General features: G+C 37.1%; 1 protein-coding gene across 11 annotated transcripts in view; it reads right to left on the reverse strand.

The window, feature by feature from the left end:
* ADD3 (adducin 3) overlaps positions 1–23,518 on the reverse strand; it is a 137,980-nt gene that overhangs the window by 51,114 nt on the left and 63,348 nt on the right. Inside the window, exon 1 of one of the 11 annotated variants that reach the window (XM_012450182.3) lies at positions 8,335–8,425. The exons of 8 other annotated variants lie outside the window; for them this stretch is intronic. The gene's annotated coding sequence lies outside the window, so the exon portion shown is untranslated. Of the gene's footprint in view, positions 1–3,035; positions 3,164–6,987; positions 7,091–8,334; positions 8,426–23,518 lie in introns of those variants that run through there. 2 more of the 11 variants (XM_012450179.2, XM_012450178.2) reach the window with 2 other exon arrangements.

Raw genomic sequence — 23,518 nt, forward strand, 5'->3', positions numbered from 1 at the left:
TTTCCGAGCCTCACAAAGACTAGACTCACAACTTAGTTCTGTAGTGTCTATTTAGCTGGACTTAAAGCCTACATCAAGTACTTTATTGTCAAATAAAAAGCTATCTATGAGGAACTTAGTAACTTAAGTAGCTCTCCAGAGTTTGGTAAGCATTTTGTGTCTACTTTTGATCTCTATTGTCTAGGAAAGGTTCTGTCAAGTTGTAAAGTGCTAGAAAGTGTTATTTTAAACTTTTAAAAGGTAGTCAGAGTACTACAACCCTGGGATCCTTGGTTGCAACAAAGAAGTACAAAGCCAACTACTATAGTTTTCCAAAAACAACATTTCCTCAGTCCCTCCCCCAAGGAAATAAAAAAGCATCCAGGAAGTCCCATCTTTAAAAAATACTTAGCAATCAGCTAGGGGCTTCTAAAATTCAGACCCTGAAAAAAGGGTAGGAAAGACTTCAAAGTCTATCCCTATTAGGTTTAGAGGGAAATGACTCTTCCTAACAAAAGCCATCTCCCTGATTGTTGCTTTGCTCAGTATGTTTCTTATACATTTGGACTGTTTTCCCCTCTCATCTCCATCCAATATTTGTCTATACTTTGAAGTCTTGTTCAAAAGTCAACTCCTTCCACGGTGACTTCCCTAAGCTCCTCCATCTTAGCCCTCCCCACAACCTTAGTGTTCAAAGCACTCTGTCATAGTCTGTATTGCCTTTTAATTATTTGAGTATGTCTTTGGGCTCCAACTGGGTCAACACTTTTTCCTTTCTTTACTGTCCACTTAGAGTTACTCAGTAAGGGTTTATTAACTCAGTGAGGTGAGTAAGCCTCTTGACTCATAATACCCCCATTCTCTACTTGTGTTAGAATAAACCAGGACAGGGAATCTAGAGCAAACTTTGAAAGCTGGGCTATTCGTGCTTTGATAAGACCGGCCAAATATCCAAGATTGCTGAGGTAATGAATATTGTGACCTGTATATGAAATATCTTAAGCTGACTGAAAAGTAATTACACAAAAAAAGTGGGAAGGTATGAGAAGGGCGTTATCAGTATCTGGAAGTATTTAAAATAAATAAGTATATACATACATTAAAAAGAGTCATTTCCAAAAATCTATATTTACCGCCACATTTTGTTTTGAGACCAGGTACAAATAATGCTACAAAAATGTTATCTTCAAACACCAAAGAAACTACTGATCCAGTCAATCAGCAAATGCTAATTCAGGTGTTAGGAAAAGGTTATAAAGACTACAGAAGGCACAGCTCTGAATTCTGCCCTTAAGGACTTCCCAGTTTATTAATAATTGTGGAAAGAAGTAAACCGAATAAGCTAACTTGTAAGACAGTTTAATGTTTTATAGGAGAACCTGAATTTGTGGCTTCCGAAACTCAAAATAGGCCTTTTTTTTTTTTTCCCCTGAGACGTAGTCTTGCTCTGTCGCCAGGTTGGAGCACAGTGGCGCAGTCTTGGCTCACTGCAACCTCAACCTCCCAGGTTTAAGTGACCCTTCGGCCTCATCCTCCCGAGTAGCTGGGACTACAGGCATGTGCCACCACTCCTGGTTAATTTTTGTATTTTTAGTAGAGACAGGGTTTCACCATGTTGGCCAGGATGGTCTCAATCTCTTGACCTTGTGATCTGCTTGCACTTCGCCTGGCCCAAAATAGGCCTTTAAATGAACATTTTTCATGCCCAAAAGGTATGTTTAAAATAATTCATTCTTGTCTAAGGACAGAAGTGTGTAGAGTAAGCCTGCAAAAGGTCATCACCACTATTAAAGCATTTTTTTTTCCTGATCTTTTTAACTGTCATGATGATGGTCAAATGTATTCTGAAGCTCAGCCAAAACTCTTTTTTTAGAATGATACTCAAAACAAAGCAAATATTGGCTTAGTCATGACACTTGTTGTTCTAAAACATTAATAGCCTATTGTTCACTGTGGTTGTCTCAACAAGATAATACATTGAAAAACATCATTTCCTGATAGGAAGTGAATTCCCACTGTGTGTCACAGGACCCTAGCCAAATGCTGGGTTCCAAAGGAGAAATACCAGTCCCTTCTGGGACTGCATAACAGACCATGATAATGAGACTTCCCCCTCTCTCGTTTAAAATGTCTGTTTCAGCTCAAACTACAATCTATTTGACTGATTTTGCAACCATAGGACTGTTTTCCTAAAATGGCTTCAAATGCTTTAGACAAAGTTTGTTCAACATCCTGTAGACTGCAGCATCCTGTATATTTCTAACTATGAAGCATTTCCTTAGTTATACATGCCACAATGGATGGGGTAATTTCACAAAGCTATCAGGATCTATCTTCAAAACAGTGTGTGACCATTTTCAAGCATGGTTTCATATAAGCCATTTTTAAAAAAATCATAATATATGAAGCACAATAATTGCAATAGATTTTCATACATCAGATATGTTTTAGTAGACAAAAATTCAGGCTCAATTAATTAGTCCAAGCACCATAGCATTACTTATTTCATTTAGAGTTCAATTAGTGAGAAACTGATGTCACCAGCAGACCCTCATACAGAAGAGTGTGCCTCCAAAATAACAGACACTGTACTAATAAGACATTAAGACCTCCTTTTTAAACACTGAAAACATACTTTGTTTTCATTGATTTGAATTTAAAGAACTTTTTTGCCAAGTTCCAATCACCAGTGGATATTAGAAAACTCCAACAAAGAAGAAACAGGAGCAGTTGTCATTTTAGTAGATTCTAAGTGAGACTGTCTCAGTTACCTAGGTACTCCCAAGCATTTAATGCAATGCTTGGTTGTTAGGATGTCTTTGATACATTTTGCTAAGTGGAACTGTATGTCAAAAAACGTATATGAAAATTAACAAGGAATACTAATAATTATCCAGCATTACTTGAATAATAAATAATATCACAGATTATAGAAAAGTTAAGGTATATTAAGGAATAATAAATATCACAGATTATAGAAAAGTATATTTAAGGTATATTAAGCCTTCTACCAAGAAGCTAAGGTAACCACCACACAAACATATAAACTCTCCTACCTTCTGGCCAAAAAAAAGTCTTTATCTTCCAGGTGTAATTACCCAAATCAAGTGAAGTTCTTACATCATTTTGTCTTTCGAACAGCTGTCATTTGATTGAATTTTGAGACTAAAATTGTCAAACAGACAATGCTAAGCAATGCAAAACATCCTATGTGTGATGCAGCAAAAATGACTGCTTTTGTTACTTTATAACTTGGCCATGTAACTTTGTAACTTTGCTGGCAGGATATAGTTCACCTCTAAGGCAGCTTCCTCAGCACCAAATCAGAAAACTTTAGTTATATTAAGTAATGTCAGTTTTAGCATTTAACGAAACAAGGAGATGGATTAAAGGGCTAGAATGTGCAAACAGTTTAAACAAGAAATCTGAAGCCAAGTTTCAAAGCCCTAGGATTACTTCTGAATGGTTGGACTCACTGAAAATTATAAGGATCCATTTTAAAAACAAATATAACCTCACAATCTTCTATTCTTCAAGTATTCAAACTTGATAAACAGGATTTGGTTTTAATTCTGGAATGGGTTTTATACTTTTGAAATTGATTTTTTAGAAAAGGATAGTTTATGTAAAATATAGAATGATATTCAACTTCCCTTTTTCACATTCTTAAAGTTTAAAATAGCTTAGGCCATATGGCAGGTCAAATAAATTACAGACCACACAATATATACAAAAGATGTTTTTAATTTAAATATGAGAAACTTCATATAATTTGGGTTATACAGCTTAAATCAATATTCCAACAAAAATACTACATAAATATTGAAGTTGGAAGAGACATTAAAACTCACCTATTTTAACCTCTCATTTTATAGATGGTAAAACTGAGGACTGAGGAGGTCAGGTGACCCACCCAATCCCATATCCAAGTTACCTGACTTTGAAGCCAATATTCTTTCACTATTCTGCTGAAAAATGACTTCCTCCTGGGGAAGTTCTTACCCACCCATGAATGCCTGGGATAGTGTGGCCTATGAGGGATTTTTCCATTTCTACACAGCACTATTATGTCTTCCCTATAGGACCCAAGTTCTGGGTTCTGTCCCAAAATGGAGGTAGCAGAAGACTGATAGTATAAGTATGTCTGATGGAAAGGGGATGGGGACAAACTTGGAAAGAATCCAAATATCCATCAAAAGAGGAATAACTGAGTTGTAGGACATCCATCCACACAATAAAGTACTATAAAGCCATTAAAAAGAATGAAGTAGGCTGGGCGCAGTCGCTCATGCCTGTAATCCCAGCACTTTGGGAGGCTGAGGTGAGTGAATCACTTGAGGTCAGGAGTTTGAGACCAACCTGGCCAACATGGTGAAACCCTATCTCTCTAAAATTACAAAAATTAGCCAGGGGTGGTAGCACATGCCTGTAATCCCAGATACTCGGGAGGGTGAGGCAAGAGAATCACTTAAACCTAGAAGATGGAGGTTGCAGTGAGCCAAGATCATGCCACTATACTCCAACCTGGTGACAGGGCGAGACTCCGTCTAAAAAAAAAAAAAGAATGAAGTAGATACATAATGGTATGCGTGGTATAATTTTATATGTATTAAAAACATGTTCAGATGTTCCGGTAGTTCTCACAGGTAGTGTATACACTCCTCTCTCTCTGCCTCTCTCTTTCCTATCAAAATTTTTTTTGAAAAATAATTTCCCTCTGGGGAGTGGAGCTGAGGGATTAGGGTGGGAAAAACATTTTGTCATATGCCCCTTTGAATTATTTCATCTTTGCCATATGCATTTTTTAGTAAAATTACCTTTTAAAAGTATGTTAAAGCAGAGAAAGGAAATTCTGCAGAGCCCTGGGAGACAACTCTCTGGTGATGAAGATAAAGAAGGGGTTTATCAATGGTAATTTGACAGTTTATATCTAATCTACATGACACATTATATCTAGTTCTCTAGAAAAGCTTTCTCCATGCTTTTCATGTCATGGTATGTGTATTAGTTCTCACTAATAGGGCGTCCATAAATAAGACAAAGCTTGTATAGCAGACTGCAGTAAATGGGAGGAGACTGAGGGGCAGATGCACAGGGCTTGGTAAGAAATATTCCATTTTCTTTGTATTATGTACTCACTCAGGAAAAGGGTATTACTGGAGATATTAACTATGATTTTCTATTAAAGTTTCAAATAAAAATCTATTTAAAAATATTCTAATTCCAATAATTAACAGCAAATTCATTGGCAAGCTTTGCTCCAGCACAACTGTAGAAGTTGAAGTTTAACTGTATTGTTCCAGAGTTCAAAGTGACAGTAAATTGTAACCAATATTTTTTGAAATGAAACAGAACAGAAAATAGCAGTGTTTTCTGTGTTGTAAGAGAAATTTATTTCAGAGATTTAAAGTGGTACATGTGTGTGTCATGATTGGGTTATGATGCAAAATATATTGAAAAAAGTTTGAAAGCCACTTACCCAAGGCTACACAACTAATAGTTGCACACTGAGTAGCCAATGTTTAACGAAAGGTCTATGTAAACATTTGTGGCAGGAGGTTGGCCTAATTTCAACTTGAAAATGTATTTTCTTCGTGATTATATGATTTATATAGCTAGTTCTACTATTCAGACATTAAAAAGTAAATTTCAAAATTCCTGACAGACACAACTTATTTAAAGTAAAGCTGTAGTTTTCATGTCATTTAAAGAATGATTGAGGTAACATCCAAACATTTTTTTTCCTCAATTCTAGTATATTCCCTCTAGCACTTGTGAGATAATTATGTGTCTTTACAAAGAAAATTAGAGTACTCAAAGCTGGAAAAGACCTTAGAGGAAGCTAACTCAAATTCCTAATTGTATAGATGAAGAAACTAATGTCCAAAGAGGTAAAACAGTCTCTTGATTCCCAGGCTAGTACTTTTTACTATTATACCATACCTGTGCTTTATTCTTACATCCTTGTGAAGCTAGAAGACAGCTAAATCCAATTACTAGCAAGTAAAAAAGAGGAAGCTGAAGCAATGAGATGCTAAGAAGTCTTAGTCCAAAAGGGATGACACAATGTCACCCCTGCAAGCTTTACAGAAATTAGCCATTTTCAACATTCAGCTTTGATTTCAACGGAGGCAGTTGTTCAACTTGCTTGCACCAAATGAGTGTCTACCCAAAGAGTGCACATGACCACACCCCAGAGAGTACAGACAACACAAAGCACAGCCTCTCTCCACATGCCCACTTCAGTCAGTGCATAATTAAACACTCCACAGGCATTTAAAACTCAGGTACAAATAGAAACTCATTATGTGAGGGAAAAGAGGTCAGACAGACCCCAGTTGCAAAGAAAAAAATTGCTGAACATGGACCTCAATGAACAACAATAATTCTCCTATAGTTCAACTCACCATTCACGTCACAAACTCTAGAAAGAACACAGAGGCACGGAACTGATGAGGCATGGAACAGAACTTTGGGCTGCAGCCTGCCCCAACTCTTCTGACAAATACCCAACAGCAACAGGACAAAGCATCATTATGACAGAAATAAAAGGCTCTTTAGATGCTGCCTTTTTAATTCAATGTACCCACTCTTACACACAAAGTTCATGTCACGATGTCTCGAAACACAGTATTGCCAGATTAAGCTATTAATGGGTCCAATAAATTCAGTACAAAACACTACCTTCAAGCATTTTCAAGTTAAATAACTAGCACATTTGGGAGAATACTAGTATTTTCCCTCATTTGAACCATCAATGTCATCTCCCAAATAGTTAAAAAACAATTCAGTAAACTGTTTAAGAAAGGGAAAAAAATAATAAAAGCAGACAAGTGAACTAAAAGAAAAAAAAAAAATAACTCTGGTTGAGTGATAAAGCCACAGGCTCCTCCCAAAGAAGAATATTGCATGTTACTAGCAGCAGGCACAAAACTAACCATCTATCTTATCTGTGTTTCCCCTTAAGCTGTGAGCTATCAGTATTACAATAGACAATCCATTACTTACAAAAAAATTGAAGTGCTGTACATTTCTTAAGCTGGTTTTTGTGTGGCAATTCTGATGCAATGCTGCCCCAAAAGTGAACTTTGTTTTAAAGAGCAAGATATCCACACTCAGTGTGGTTAGAACAAGGGTGGAGCTCACTCTGGGGGAAACAACACACCCAGGCAGATTTCAGTGAGAACAAACTGCACGTTAATATTGCCACACAGTTTTCAGAGCCTCAGTCACAATTAATTGGTTAATCCTCCTAAAAGTGTGTGTGTGGAGAGGGGGGTAATTCATGTTTGTAGATCGGCTTTCCTGCCTTGAAGTAAAATATATCTCATTTCTTGTTTGTGAAGAAAGTCAAGACAAAATGCAAGATAGATCACACAGTTCAACCAAGAGTGTTAGATGGAAGTGGAGTACTATAAAGGAAGTCCAACCATGCCAACTTCTAAGTTTAGCAACAGCAGCTTTTACATATCTCAAGGTGTCAGAAGCATTGCTCATTCTAAAACATTACTTCAGCCTGTTTCCAGGGGTTCTGAACACGAACACAAATTACCTACTTTCTCTCTTCACCAGTGCTCTAGTTCTCCTAGCAATGCATACAAACAATAAAAATATTTTATTATCAGCTAGCATAGTTCCTTTCAAAATTGAAATGTACATTTAAAGGGAAAATTATTTATTATGCACACCATACTTTTAAAAATGTTGTAATCATCCACTTTTTCAATAACTGTGTAGGAATTTTATTTTAAAAAGTTTTCCATACGACGTATAAATACTGTATATATTTAACAGGATCTAAAATAATTTATCAGTTTTTGAAGCTATTACCAAACATCTGATAATTATTTAAAGCGATTTTAACCAGTACTATTTTCTGTATATGCATATTCAGACACACAACCAAGAGTTATTTTTAATTGAATTCCTATAATCATAAAATTAAGTTTGAGAAAATAAGCATACTTAAAAAAGCATATAATTGTTTACATAGAATTTAAAATGAACAATGGAAAAGGCTTTGAGAGAAGACCAGGAAAATATTATTTTTAATGATGCATATTGTCACATTACTCTAGCCAAGAACTACTCTCTCACATTGGAACAATAAATCAGTTTGGAGTATTGAACATCTCAGTATTTTGAAAGATAGCCTACAATGTCCTCTCTCAGGACCCTAGTGAGGGGCTGCTGATTGATCCTGCCTTTGTTGGATTATGAGGTCACTCTCACCACTTGATAAATTAACCATTCCAACATACTCCTCTCATAATCCAACTGCCCGATTTATTTTTCAAGCTTCAATGTAATTATGAATCACCTGCTTTCATCTCTTGGCTCTTCTTCATCTCTTACCTCAAACTAACAATTCAAAGTTACCAGTTGGTTATTATATTAGAAGAATCCTGTCTTGACACTTCTTGGATTTACACTGGCAGAATGTGTTTTCAAGTCAAACTTCACTTTCACAGCTGCAAAGGAAATGACAAGAGAAGAAAAACACAGCCAATATATATCAGCAATTAATTCCATCCACAACTGCCCAGCTGTTTGTGCATGGAAGAATCAGTCTGTTTCCTTTTGGGGCTTTCACCACTGAAAATTGATACTGCACATTCAGAGACACAAGCTGTTTGTAACATGTCAGGAATGTGCACAAGATCACACAGAGTTGAAGAGACAAAATGAAATCCAGATCTAGTTTTCTTGGGACTTGCCAGTATTATTTCATAGCTTAAAAAAAAAAAAAAAAAAAACCATAAAAACACCCCAATCACAGAAAGAGCGAAATACATGAAAAAATATTCTCCCTTCTGAATATTACGCTTCCAATAAAGGAGAAAATCTGCCAATGATATCAGATTTAGTATCAAGAATAGACACTCTGATTTATTGGCAGAGACAAGGTGCGACATTCTTAGGAATCCACATGCCCTCAGTATGTTAAATCCAGCCAATACTCTGGACTACACAGCTACTTGCCCAATGTGTGGTTTGTCCCTTTAAAGAATCCTTATAAATGTGAAAGTTGTTGGGAACCAATGCTTTCACCACAGTCATGCAGAAAAGCAAGTTTTTCTTGGTTAGTCCAGATATTTGGCACTCATATGCATGCCTGTTTCAGAGATTTATGTAAATTTACAGATTCAATCTTCTAGGGTAACTTCCAAGCAATGAAAATTCTCCTCCCCCTACCCCCAACTCAGTTTTGTGGATTTTAAATAAAAATAGTGAGTGCCAGAGGCTTAACAACTAAAGTATGGGGTTGTGTGCAACTCATGAAGTATGCTATCCCCCTTCTCTCCCTGTCCTCCATCTCCAATTTTATTTCAAGTATCTGTTTCACTTAAATTTTGTAAAATGTCATTTTGTCATATTGTATTTTCAGTACATAAAATGACTTGTGATTAGTTATTGCTACAAAAGTTAGAGCAAAGAGAAAGATGGCATTTTAAAAACAAAATAATTGAAAACATATTTTAGCTTTGTTTTAAAAAAAAAATAAAGAGGAAATGAGGTGGCCCCATGACTGACTTCATTGTCCTAAGGGGCTTCCCCTTCCCCTTTTGCCCTCCAATCAACATCAGCTGCACAAGAGTTCACACACTCCTAAAGCCTGTACATTCTCAAATACAATATAGACAGGACACTCACTCTGGGCACCACTTAGGTCCAGGGATTGATCAATGAAGAGAAGACAAACTGTCTATTACAAATAGGGGAGTGAAAGAAACATTCCATAAGTTTTCAAATGAAGATGCTTTCAAGAGCCAGAAATCAAATGAGTACAATGATAAGCTGTCTCCAACTGAAGTGCTATGAATCCTGAAGGCACAAAGTTTGATTTGTTAAGGAACTACTATACAACTCAAACATGTGGTAGACTAAAAACAAAGCACAAAACCCAAAAAAAGGGCTTTTCCTTTTGAACAAACATCATCTAGTCAAGGATATATCAGGATGGGAGAGGAGAGGAGAGAAGTTTAATCTCTGGTTGATGGTGACACTAACTTCTAGAAATATGGTATAACTATTAGTGACTTAACCACAGAGATGAGCTTTGCTTGGCAAGTTTCAACTCTGTGGGACATTCAGTCTAGCTTGAAATGTCTATGGGAAGGAACCTCCTCCACCTACTATAAGGTTGGCTAAGGAAAAAAAAGTTCTGTCTAAACTGTTTAAATCAGGTTATTTAAACTCATGTTAGTCTAACTAAAGGCTGGGGTGGGAAGCTGGTTGCTTCCATGGGTTCCTCTACTCATTTGGGAGCACCTTTGTATCCCAACACATAGCACAGAGCTTAGAGCTTAGCCCACTGAAACTATCCATAAGTACTGAATGGTTATACCTAGGTAATAGGCATTTAGTTATGATAAAAGCAAAACAACTAAGGATGAACACTCTTCAAAAAGGAAAGCAAAATGACAGAAAAATGGGGGGCAAGGAGATGATCAGAGCAAAATGCATGAAATAGTAAAAACATTGAAAACTGTGCAAACTTGTGTGTCCTCAGAGATCTAAATGCTGCTAAGCAGTTAAAGTGCCGCTGGAATAATTCAGACTGCTACGCAACACACTTTACATACTGATTCTGTGTACTTCCCACAGCAACCCTATCGGTAGTACTATTATTATGCCATCCTTTACAGATGAGAAAACTAAAACTCAAAGCAGTTAAGCAAATAAGGTCATACTACTAATGGCAATGGAGATAAATCAAGTAGTAATTTTTCATCCATCCCTGGTGATTTTCATAATAGGCCAATTTTACACACACTATGGAGGTTCTAGGTTAAAGAAAACTCAGACTGTTGTGGGATTCAGCTGAAGGAGTAAAGCTGAAGCAAGAAAAAAAGGCCTGGATAAAAGGTAAACCAAAGCCAAGGTGTAGGAGTTGTATGAGTTCTATGTAGGAGGAAGTTTCATGGAACAGTCTGCCATCCTAGAGTTATAACTCAGAGATGTCCCTTGAACTGCAGGAGGGCAGCTCAAGAGTAGCTCTTACTCTCTCACAGCTTTTGTCCCCTCAAGTAACTGTTCTCACAAGTGATAATACCACACAGATAATTCCCTGATAAAAATGCTGACCATGGTGTTCACACTTCAGAAGATAATGAAAACCTATCCAAGAAATGCAATGGTTGTCTGCAGGCATCTCTCACTACATTCTATAATTTCCTATGTGAGGAATGCCCTGGTTTATTCTCCCTTGCAAAGATGGATTTGTGAAGGAAAGCCTCCTACAGGCTTCCATCCAGAAGTTTAAAGCCTCAAGTCCCGCAACTCTCTGGCTTCCTTCCAACATAGCACTCCTTACACGGACAACTGTCTATTCCCTGGGTAGACTTCTCAGACGTGCAGTGTGCAACTTGAGGGCAGGGCCCCTCAGGACCTAGACCAGGGCTTAAAAAAGGAGTTTAAAAAATACTATATATAGTAAATGAATACTGTCCCTTGCCTATTTAATATTTGATAGATGGTTATTTTTGTTAAAACAGGTAATCCAGGATTTAAAAAGAAAGAATTATAGAAAAGGCAAGGTTGGGGATAAGTAAAATATGGTTAATGTTCAAAATAGGTTTTTTCTGGATAAAAAAATGTAGACAGCATAACCTACAATGATTGAAAAGTTCAGCTTATTAAAGCTGAGGTTGAAATTCAGTAAGTCATTAGGTCTAAAGATCAGGCATGATCCCCATTTAAAACAAAAATTAACCGAACTAGTGAGGCTGTATTCCATCTTCAAGGTTGCCAAACTTGAGGTAGAAAGACATGATATGGCTTTGACTCTATTGATGGCATACTACTTTTGAAAACTATGCATTTTATTGACACCTCATGAAGGCAGACTAAATGAAAAAGAAAAAAAGCACAGAAAAGTAAAGAATAAATCTATTTGTGCTACTAAAAAACCTGCAATCACGAATAATTTCTGCTTTGGGAAAAAGTTCTAAAACTGGATAGAAAACAAGTAAAAATAAAATATAGCCACAATATATGAAATATTCATGACACATGCAATTTGTTTTTACGTTCTAAATCTATGAGGTATAACTTTTATTTTTAACTATGGTAAGAATACTTAACATGAGGTCTACCCTCTTAAATTTAAGTATATATTATCGTTGATTATAGGTACAATGTTCTATAGCAGACCTTAGAGCCTTTTTATCTTGTTGGACTGAAACCCTCTCCCCTGCAATTTGTTAAAAATGTTACTTTTGCTTTGAGCTGTTGCATTTAAGGATATGGGCATTTAAGGATATGTAGGCATTTAATTGCTTTTTCCAACTATGAAACATGTTTTTACTTGGAAAAATATGTTTTACATTTCAAATACTTTACCCAGTAAAAGCGATTCCCCCAATTTTTTTTTTAATCTTGGGAAAGTTAAGTATTCATCAATAATGTTTCTAAAAATTATTCTCCAAATACAATTCAAGCACTTAGCTTCAAACACTGCTGTCAGACAGGTAGGAGGCAAAGCTGGCCAAAAAAAAAAAAACAACCACGATGTGTAGGCCTACTAACAATCTCAGCTTCTCAGATCTAGCTCTAGAACTTGTGCTGCCTACATATGACAAGAGCCACATCCCATCCTCTAAAATTAATGCTTTAAGGTCCTCAAATACAATGAGTAAGCTTTTTCCAAGACAGGGCGGGAGACAGGTTTGGATATCCGCACCCCCACCCCCAAATCTTTATCCTTCAACCCCCACATTACTCTCCTTGTCTTAAAGTATCTTAATGTGTTTTTCCAATCAATGGTTGATAGATTTGCCATCTATCTATATTCAGTAGCATGATAGAAGGTATAAAGAAAACAAAAACAAAACTGGTCTGTAAACATATCTCTTCTTTACATTTTAGAGGGATTCAGTTTATAGAATCATACGTACTGCCCCCAAACATTACTAAAGTGCAGAATATCAACTTATTCTCTGCAATCTACACATGTACTGATCACATAATCTGATTTTAGATTTTAAAAATCTATTTAAAGTTGGCAAATCAATTCAGAAAATATTTATTTTCTACTTTCTGCTTAAAGACATTTATTCTATTAACAATTCATTCCCCAACTATTACATTCTACAATTGAACAGGGAGCATGCTAGAAAATGTAAGAAATGAATGAGTCATTGCCTCTGACCCTAAAATACTAGCAATTTAGTGGGTTGGGACAGGGGAGAGGGAGAGATCATTGTAGCACAGTCTGTTATTGTTATAATAGATACACTACAGCTTCAGAGAAAGGAGCATATCTGAAAGGTTACAGGGGCAGTTACCCTGGAGCTTGGTCTAAAAAGAATGAGTACATACAGGGTGAAGAGGAGAAAGATATTAAAAAGACAATATATGTTTTAATAAACTTTTAAACAAATTACTTTATTTAAAGCAATTTAAATAAAACTATCACAGATTACAACTTACAAAAGGGAAATCAAAATTTTCTCTGGGTAACAGTTTACAGTGGTTTGTATAATTTAAGCTACAGGAAGCCTACAATCTATTAGCAAACCACACAGTTTTGTGTCATGTGCTTTTGCTTTCACTCTAATCTTCTGACTTGCATGCTAAGAAAAGAAACTCAAAAGCCATTTATATTCTTTCTTAAACAATGCTTGTTCTTACACTGCACTAACCAGTGACTTAGAAATAATTAAGACCAATTATCTTGAAAGCCAGTCAAACTGTAATCTGACATCACATCACCATGAAAAGAGGCATAAGAATGTTCTAGGTTAATACTAAGGTCAATAAACAAATTCCATGGTCAACAGGCACTATAGTATACTATACCCTATGGGCTCAAATCCTTAAAGGCATTAGGTATAAGCAAGATAAATTTAATGGGAGAGGGTGGGAAGGAAAACAAGCCACCACAACTAATAAGCATTATGTTTTGTAAGGCACTAAAGTTCTAAGGTTCACTGGCCCAGAAAGTTGTTGATATATGAGAAAGGTTACTTTTTTGGATTGAAAAATGGGCTAAGGTGATGAAATATACATTTAAAGGTGAAAGGGATATGTTAAATTGCTGAGACTAGGTCACTTATTTTGATCAACTTATTATTGATGAGAAAATGCCACAGGATTAATGTTTAAGATTCTTCTACATGGAAGTACACATAAATAACAAACCTTCCATTTTTATCAAGAAGAATATGCAGATCATTTACAGCATTTATGATCATGACAACCTGAGAGGAAAAACACTTTAAAACGGAGAAATTAAGGTAGGATAATTTATGTAAATTCTTTAAAGATTCCTTGCCAGGTTCTTTTAAACAGTAATCTCCCCTGCATTTAACCCTGTTATACTGAGATACAGGCAACTTTTTTTTTTTTTTAAATGACAGGGTCCCATCTGTTGCCCAGGCTGGGTACAGTAGCATGATCATGGCTCACTGCAGCCACAACCTCTCCAGGCTCAAACGATCCTCCCAGCTCAGCCTCCTGAGTAGCTGGGACCACAGGCTTGCACCACCAAGCCCAGCTAATTTTTGTTTTTTGTTTTTTGTTTCACCATGTTGCCCAGGCTGGTCTCAAACTCCTGCGCTCAAGCGATCCAGCTCCCTCAGCCTCCTGAAGTGTTGGCATTATAGAAATGAGCCAACATTTTAGGAGCATATACTTTACATGAAGCAAGGGCCATCAGTGCTTTATACTAGTGAAGTCACACCTACAACATATAAACTTTGACAAAAAAGAAAAAAACCCTCTTGCTTTCAAAACGTTCAGTTCAGAAGTTTAATCCTGGAGTAGGAAATCCTCAATGAATTCTTTGGACAGTGTATATGCACAGCTGTCCCTAGGTATCCAACAGGGATTGGTTCCAGGACCTCCCGTGGCCACCAAAATCCATGATGCTCAAGTCTCTGATATAAAATGGAGTGGTATTTGCAAAAAACCTTTGTACTTCCTCCTGTATACTTTTAAGTTATCTCTAGATTACTACTTATAATGCTTAATACAATGTAAATGCTATGTAAATAGTTGGTATTCTGTATTTTTATTCAAATATCTTTAATCTGCAGTTGGTTGAATCTGACAATGTGAAACCCTCAGAAATGGAGGGCCAACTGTAACTTCCTCAGAATATTCAGAGAAAAGGAGGGGGTGGAAAAGCTTCTGAGAAGGAAGGTGACAGGAGGAGTACAAAAACTGGGTGGAAGGGGGAAGAAGGGGAGCTAAGCAAGCAGATAAAGAGACAATATAGGGAGCCAAGGGTGACATGAGATAAGGCGATCAAGTAACTGTGGCAGCCAAAGAGACTGGGCCACACCCACAGAGAGCTATGTGGCTTATTTCAAGGGGGTGGAACACTGAGCAAGTGAACAATTTTGGTTTTGTTTAACTGAAAGGTTGCACAATCCTGTAAATGGGGGAAGGAAAAGTAGGGGGTGTTTTTCCAGTATAGAGAAAGTTAGAATAAATACCTATCACTTTAAAAAATATTAAAGTAACAACTAAACCATTCATAGGAATATGAAAAAACAAAGCAAGTCAAAGCAAAAATAATCTAGTATTGCTAGTATTTTAGAAAGGCAATGAATACCTTATACACGAAAATGAAAAACTGAGAACTCTGAGGAAAGAAATATAAACTCTATGTAAACACAGAACATTACTTACTAACTGTCAGGATGAAGCTTTTTATCCTGTGGACTATGCCATCCTTCAAACTACAAGACTCCCATGAAATACACTGACAGCAATTTTGTGGATCAGTGTAAGGTTTTTCCTTCCTCCAACTTTAAATTTGGCAGCTTATAGAAATAATTCTCAATGACTGTGTTCTTAAAACTTACTCCAAGATAAGCAATACTGTGACGCCTGTGGGCTATTTCCGAGTTATTAATCTGAAACAGTTCTCAACCCCTTTAAACTCATTCCTGCTGGTTCAACATAATAAACGACATGATGCTTTAAATAAAAAGGGGAGGCGGAGGGAAGAAAGAAGCCCCAAGTTAGCACCTTTGAAGTTGCTTTAAAGTTTAAAAAAACTGAAAATGAGAACATAATATACATTTACTATATTTTTCAATCATGTGGCTAGAAACTATAGAAATAAAATTTTAGAAAGTCTTTCTTCCAGATGCAAATTACTTTATTCAATTTCAAGTTTAACAGTTACTGCCTTTATCATACTCTAGGAAATGAAACTTGAAAAAATAAGTGAGGTATTTCAAGTTTTCTGCAGACAATTTATAAAATCTATTGAATCTTTTTTTTTTTTTAAGAAAGAAAGAAAAAGAATAAAGAAGAGGAGGAAAAAGGAAAAGAAAGAGAGAGAGAGAGAATGGGAGTATTGCTTTCTTGCCCAGGCTAGAATGCAGTTTAGTAATGGGTATTGAAAACCTCTTTTATACCAATAATTATACTTGATGTAAACAGGAAGGAATAAGGGAAGAAAATAACAAACGAGCAGCCAACCAATATTTCATTTAAACCTATGAAATGCTATGCGATTACTGAGGAGTGATTTACTTCCAATTATGTAGTCACTTATGGAATAGGTGTGAGGTGGCAATGTAAGTTTTATGTATTTGAAGTGGAGAGTTCTATAAATGTTTATTAAGTTTACTTGTTCCGGGTCTGAGTTCAAGTCCTGGATGTCCTTGTTAATTTTCTGTCTCGTTGATCCATAAAATCATTAGCTCTTCTTGTTACATTGATCCTTTTGCCATTATGTAATGTCCTTCTTTGCCTCTTTTGCTCTTTGTTACTTTAAAGTCTACTTTATCAGAGGCGAGAATTGCATCTCCTGCTTTTTATTTGTTTATTTTTACTCTCTGATTGGTTGATAAATCTTCCTCCTTCTCTTTGAGTCTTTGTGTATCATTACATGTGAGATGGGTCTGGATGCAGCATAGCAATGGGTTTTGGCTTTTTATCCAATTAGAATATATATAACTTTAATACTAGCATTTGATGCTAGCTGGCTGTTTTGCCCATTAGTTAGTGTAAATTTTTCGTTGTGTTAATGTTCTTTTCTTTTTGATATATTTTTGGAAAGGCTGATATTGGTTGTTCCTTTATATGTATAGTGCTTCTTTCAGAAGCTCTTGTAAAGCAGGCCTGGTGGTGATGAACTCTCTAAGTACTTGTTTGTTCGCAAAGGATTTAATTTTTCCTTCGATTATAAAGCTTAGTTTGCCTGGATAGGAAATTCTGGGTTGAAAGTTCTTTTCTTTAAGGATGTTAAATATTGGTCCCCACTCTTTTCTGGCTTGTAGGGTTTCTGCTGAGAGATCTGCTGTAAGTCTGATAGGTTTCCCTTTATGGGTAACCTGACCTTTCTCTCTGGCTGCCCTTAGTATTTTCTCCTTCATTTCAACCCTAATAAATCTGGCAATTATGTGCCTTGGGGTTGGTCTTCTTGAAGAATATCTTTGTGGTGTTCTCTGTATTACCTGGAGTTGAATATTACCCCGCCTTGCCAGGTTGGGAAAATTTTCCTGAATGATATCCTGAAGAGTATTTTCCAACTTGGATTCATTCTCTTCATCACATTCAGGTACACCTATCAAATGTAAATTAGGTCTTTTCACATAGTCCCATATTTCCTGGAGACTTTGCTCATTCCTTTTCATCCTTTTTTCTCCAATCTTGTCTTCTTGTTTCATTTCACTGAGCTGATTCTCGACTTCTGATATCCTTTCTTCTACTTGATCAATTCGACTGTTTAAACTTGTGCATGCTTCGCGAAGTTCTCATATTGTGTTTTTCAGCTCCATCAATTCACTTATATTCCTCTCTAAATTGTCCATTCTCGTTAACATTTCGTCAAACCTTTTTTCAAGGTTCTTAGTTTCTTTGCATTGGGTTAGAACAAGTTCTTTTAATTCACAGAAGTTTCTTATCACCCACATTTTGAAGCCTGCTTCTGTTATTGGAACACACTCGTAATCTATTAAGCCTTGTTCTGTTACTGATGAGGAATTGCGATCCCCTGTAGAGGGAGAGGCATTCTGATTTTGAGTATTCTCTGCCTTTTTACGCTGATTTCTTCCCTTCATTATATATTTATCCGTCTGTTGTCTTTGTAATTACCGACTTTCTAACTAGGTCTCTGAGCAGACATCCAACTTGTTGATTCCCAGCGCCGAAATCTGAGCAGTCCACTGCGCCGGCCAAAATAGCGGTGTTAAGATTGATAGTGCTTTTCTGCCCGGGAATCTCCGGACTCTGCACCAAAAACTGGCGCGCTAAGGCACCAGCAAAACCGCCGCGCCGGCCACAAGAGTCGCCCTGGCGACACGTGGGGCTCCTCTGCTGGGAATCTCCTGGTCCGTGAGCAACAAATATTCGTCTGAAAGTGTGGCGTCCTCTCGTTCTCTGCGCTTTCACTGGGAGCTAGGAGCCCGAGCTGCTAGTGATCAGCCATCTTGGATCTCTCCCAAAATCTATTGATTCTAGCATTAATATCTTTCTACAAGAATTTTTTTAAAAGACACTGTACATTCAACAAGCATTTACTTTCACCATGATAGAAGTCAAAGTGTGCTTGCTAAATCAGAAAGTGATCAGCGCACCTAGACCAGTGTTCTTAACATAGTCAGAACAGAGCAACTAAGTGTAGCTTTAACATTTTGGCTCATCAGTTTGTAAACAAAAATTTATAGCTAGAGTTCAAAAGAAGGATCTAAATATACAGACCTCTCTCAACATAATGTCATTATGTAGATCATACCATTAGTAAGAAATGCTCATGGAAAAACTCTTATTTCAGAATTTCCAAAAATTCTAGACAATTATGTCTCAAAGAAATATAAGCTGCTTACAATTTACAAAAGAATTTCTGAGTCATAGTCAATAATTAGAAGCCAGGTTTTCTTCAAGTCACAAGTTGTGGGTTAGATAAAAAGTTCCTTCTATAAGGTGGGGAGTTGTTACAGAGAACCCCACAAAAAGCCAGAATGTTGAAGGGTTGACCAAAAAGAAAAATAAGTCTATCCCTTAACAGAGAGAGCTAAACACTCAAATCAAAAAGCATTGTCTTTCCAGAATGCTAAATGGAAAAAGTCTCCCTTGCTAATCTGCAACAACAGGCCTACACTCACAAAGATTTGGGATTTGGGTTTATACACCAGCATGGTCCAGAAAAGCCCAAGCCAAGAGAGAAACATGAAGTAGTCTTAAGCTGGTAGCAACCTGAGACATCTGGCAAAAGGAAACATAAATCCTACCTGGAGAAAGGTGCCCTCAAAACAGGCTGCCTAAGGATTCCCACGGATAAAAGCCTGCCAGCTTCCAAACTGAAAAGTACAAAGCACATGAGAACAAACTGCCTTCAACAGAAGTGAGCAGAAACAGAGAATCTGACAACCCCATCCCATATCCAAGTACAGACAATGAAATAATTAAACAGAATATAAATATTTTTGTAACATTTGAAATCTTTAAAGGTAAAATTAAAAGCATGAGAAAGGAAGACACTATAAAGACCAGCAAATTTTAAGGACTACTGAATAATCAGAAAAAACTTAATGGATTAAACAATACACGAGACCTAACTAGAAAGAGAGTAAACTGGAATACAGACTTGAAAAAACCAGCCAGAATGAAGTACAGAAAGACAAAGAAACAGAATATGCAAAAGAGATCCCGCCTGTAATCCCACTTTGGGAGGCTGAGGCAGGTGGATCACTTAAGGTCAGGAGTTCAAGACCAGCCTGGCCAAAATGGCAAAACTCCGTCTCTCCTAAAAATACAAAAATTAGCCAGGCATGGTGGCACACACCTGTAATCCTAGCTACTCAGGTGACTGACGCAGGAGGATGGTTTGAACCTGGAAGGTGGAGGTTGCAATGAACCGAGATCGAGCCACTGCACCCCAGCCTGGGCAACAGAGTGAGACTCTGTCTCAAAAAAAAAAAAAAAGAGAGGCTGAGAGAGAAACACTAAGAGACTTTAATAAATTCCAACATACCAAAGTTCCTGAAGAGGAAGCAGAGGGATCAGGGGAGATATTCAAGGAAATCATGGCTAGAGACTTTTTGCAGAGTGGTCTAGGGACAGATTGCCTACAAAGGACTGACAATTAGACCTGCAACAGATTTCAAAAGAAAACTAAATAAAAGCAATGAGACAAAGAAATATATTCAAAGATGTCAGTCTGTAATTGTATATCTAACAAAACTATCTTTGGAGAGAAACAGCAAAATAAAACACTGTCTCACTAAAAAGTTTTATGAACTTACTAAAGGAACTTTCAAAGGATAAATCCCAGGAAGACAGAAATTAAAACTGGAAGGGCAGGCTAGGATGGAAGAAACAACAGTGAGTGAAGAAATTTGTAAATATGTAATTTTTTTTTCTGAAACAGGGTCTTGCTCTGTCACCTAGGCTAGGGTACAGTGGGCAAGATCTCAGCTCACTGCAACCTCTGCCTCCCAGGTTCAAGCGATCCTCCTACCTTAGCCTCCTGATTAGCTGAGACTACAGGTGCATGCCACCATCCCTGGCTAATTTTTGTATATTTTGTAGAGATAAGGTTTTGCCATCTTGCCCAGACTGGGAAACATGTAATTTAAAAAATACTATGTAAAACAATGGCAACAACAACTGCAGGTGGTTAAAACAAGGTGAACTAATATCCTGGTCCATAAGAGCATAGAAGAATAGAAAATAAGGCAGGGCGCAGTGGCTCAAGCCTGTAATCCCAGCACTTTGGGAGGCCGAAGTGGGTGGATCTCCTGAGGTCAGGAGTTCAAGACCAGCCTAGCCAACCTGGGGAAACCCTGTCTCTGCTAAGAATACAAAAGTTAGCTGGGCATGGTGGCGCATGTCTGTAATCCCATCTACTCAGGAGGCTGAGGCAGGAGAATCGCTTGAACCTGGGAGGCGTAGGTTGCGGTGAGCAGAGATCACTCCATTGCACTTCAGCCTGGGCAACAAGAGCAAAACTCTGTTTCAAAAAAAAAGAATAGAAAATAAAAGTGTTTTAAGATTCCTTGTTGTTCAGAAGAAGGGAAGAGATAGCCATTAACTTTGGGTTTTAAGAATGGATGCTAACATTTTAAGGGTATCTGATAAAAGGTAATCCAGAATATATCTTTTTAAACCACTGAAATCACTAATAAAAAGACAAATAACCCAATTTTTCTATTAGTAAAAGATGTGAACAGCACTTGCAAAAGAAGATCCAAAAAACTAGTAAGTACATTAAGAAGTGCCCATCATCATTAGTTGTAAACGAAATGAAAATTAAAGCCACAGTGATATACTATCTATGTACTAGTATGACTAAAATGAAAACGAAAACAAAAAACTGTTATTATCAAGTATTGGCAAGAATGGGGAACACCTGGAACTCAGAGTTGGTATGTCAATGAGTATAAATACTTTGGAAACTGGCCTTATCTGCAAAAGTTGGAGACACACATGCCCTGAATGCCAGCCACTCCTCGCCCAGAAACACACTCAAAAGAGCTGCATGGTTATGAACACCAAAAATCATACGACAAGATGTTCCTGGCAGAATTATTTTTAATAGATGCAAACTGGAAACAATATGAATGACCATCATCAAAATGAATTATTTTATGTTTATAAAATGGAATACAGTACATACAATAAAGGGAATAAACTACTGTTACATTTAACAACATAGACAAATTCCACAGAGGGAAAAAATGTTGGGCAAAAGAAGTTGGATACAAAAGATATTGAATGATTCTATGCATATAAAATCCCAAAACAGGCAACACTGCTCTATGGTATTACATGTCAAGATCAGAGCTACCTTGCAGAGAAAGGGGAAATGCCTGAGAACTCAAAGCAGGGTGTTGCTAGTGTTCTAGTTCTTGACTTAGGTGGGTTACATGTGGTGTTCACTTTATATATGTATTCATCAAGCTGTACTGTATGATTTCTGTATTTTTCTATATGTATGTTAAACTTGCATTTAAAAGTTTATCTGAAAAAATTAAGATGATTTTAAAAGAAAAGCCTACCCCCCGCCCTTTCTGTAGCAAGAACTTACAACTTGATGCCATTTTTTTCTGTTGGTTAGCTTAGCTCTCTGGAGACACTGTTAAATCCTTTTTCACAAAACCAAAGCATTTTCATATCCATTTTCTTATAAGAAATAATCCAAGTTCTCTTATATGAGCTGTATATATACTCCTATGCAAAATATAAATGATCCATGTAATATCAACTACTTAGCATGGAGGCATAATAAATTAAGAAATTCTCAAGAGAATGTAGGTCTCAAATCGGTATACTACTTACTCCACTTCTCTACCTCAACAATATAATGAATAGATTTAAATAAACAGTGTAGCATAAATTATCACAATGTTCAATCATTATGGCCACCAGCAGTGTTACAGTACTAATACATGCTGTTGTCTGAATTCAACAGCTTCTCCCATCTTCAGCTCCTGATACCATCTTTCAGTGCTCAGAAACACTGACAACACATTCACAAAATGCTTAAAATCTAAATTAGGCCTCCTAGTCATTAAAAAAATAATAAAGGCATTGTTCAAAACTAAATTATGTAAAATGAAAACAAAAACCTGCATGTAACCACTAACCCACAACAAATAATTAAGAGTTATTTTTTCCTTTAATCACAATCTCTCTGCTGGGCTGAGATTCTGAAATATCTGCTCAAGACTAACATATTTCAGGGTTATAAAATCTTGCCCTATTATTCAGTCTTGTCCTAAGAGAATTTTCTGAATTCTCAGTATAACAGAAGCTTTGTATCCATGTTATGCTACTTTTGCCTAACACTGTTTTATCTCATAGTTTAAGAATCCAATAGAAAATGTGATATGGAAACATATCTGCTGGTAGAATGCTACTTTCTGATATGCTATTGAAGAGCAAAGGCTGGGAGGAAAATTCCCAGAAAAAAGTAATTTTGTCTTATTCACTAACTTACTATAAAATTGGTTACCATTTTGAAAACTTGGTGGGTACATTTCATACTTTCAAACATATAAAGGTAGGTTTGCATTATGTTTATTTAATTTTTGAAACAGGTGGCTCTGTCGCCCAGGTGGGAGTGCAGTGGTGCAATCACAGTTCACTGTAGCCCTGACCTCCTGGGCTCAAGCAGTCCTCCTACCTCAGCCACCTAAGCAGCTGGGACCACAGGTACACACCCTCACGCAGGCTTTTTTTTGAGACAGAGTCTCATTCTGTCACCAGGCACCAGGCTGGAGTGCAGTGGCACAATCTTGGCTCACTGTAACCTCCGCCTCCTGGGTTCAAGCAATTCTCCTGCCTCAGCCTCCCTAGCAGCTGGGACTATAGGTGCACACCACCATGCCCAGCTAATTTTTGTATTTTTAGTAGAGACGGGGTTTCACCATGTTGGCCAGGATAGTCTCGATCTCTTGACCTCATGATCCACCTGCCTTGGCCTCCCAAAGTGCTGGGATTACAGGGTTGAGCCACCGCGCCCGGCCTAATTTTTTTTTGTTTTTTTTTGAGACAGAGTTTCCCTCTTATTGCCTAGGCTAAAGTGCAATGGCACGATCTGAGTTCACTGCAACATCTGCCACCCAGGTTC

Source organism: Aotus nancymaae, unplaced genomic scaffold, assembly GCF_030222135.1.
Source record: "Aotus nancymaae isolate 86718 unplaced genomic scaffold, 86718_ANA_hifiasm-v0.15.2.pri h1tg000010l, whole genome shotgun sequence".
Classification (NCBI taxonomy): Eukaryota; Metazoa; Chordata; class Mammalia; order Primates; family Aotidae; genus Aotus; species Aotus nancymaae.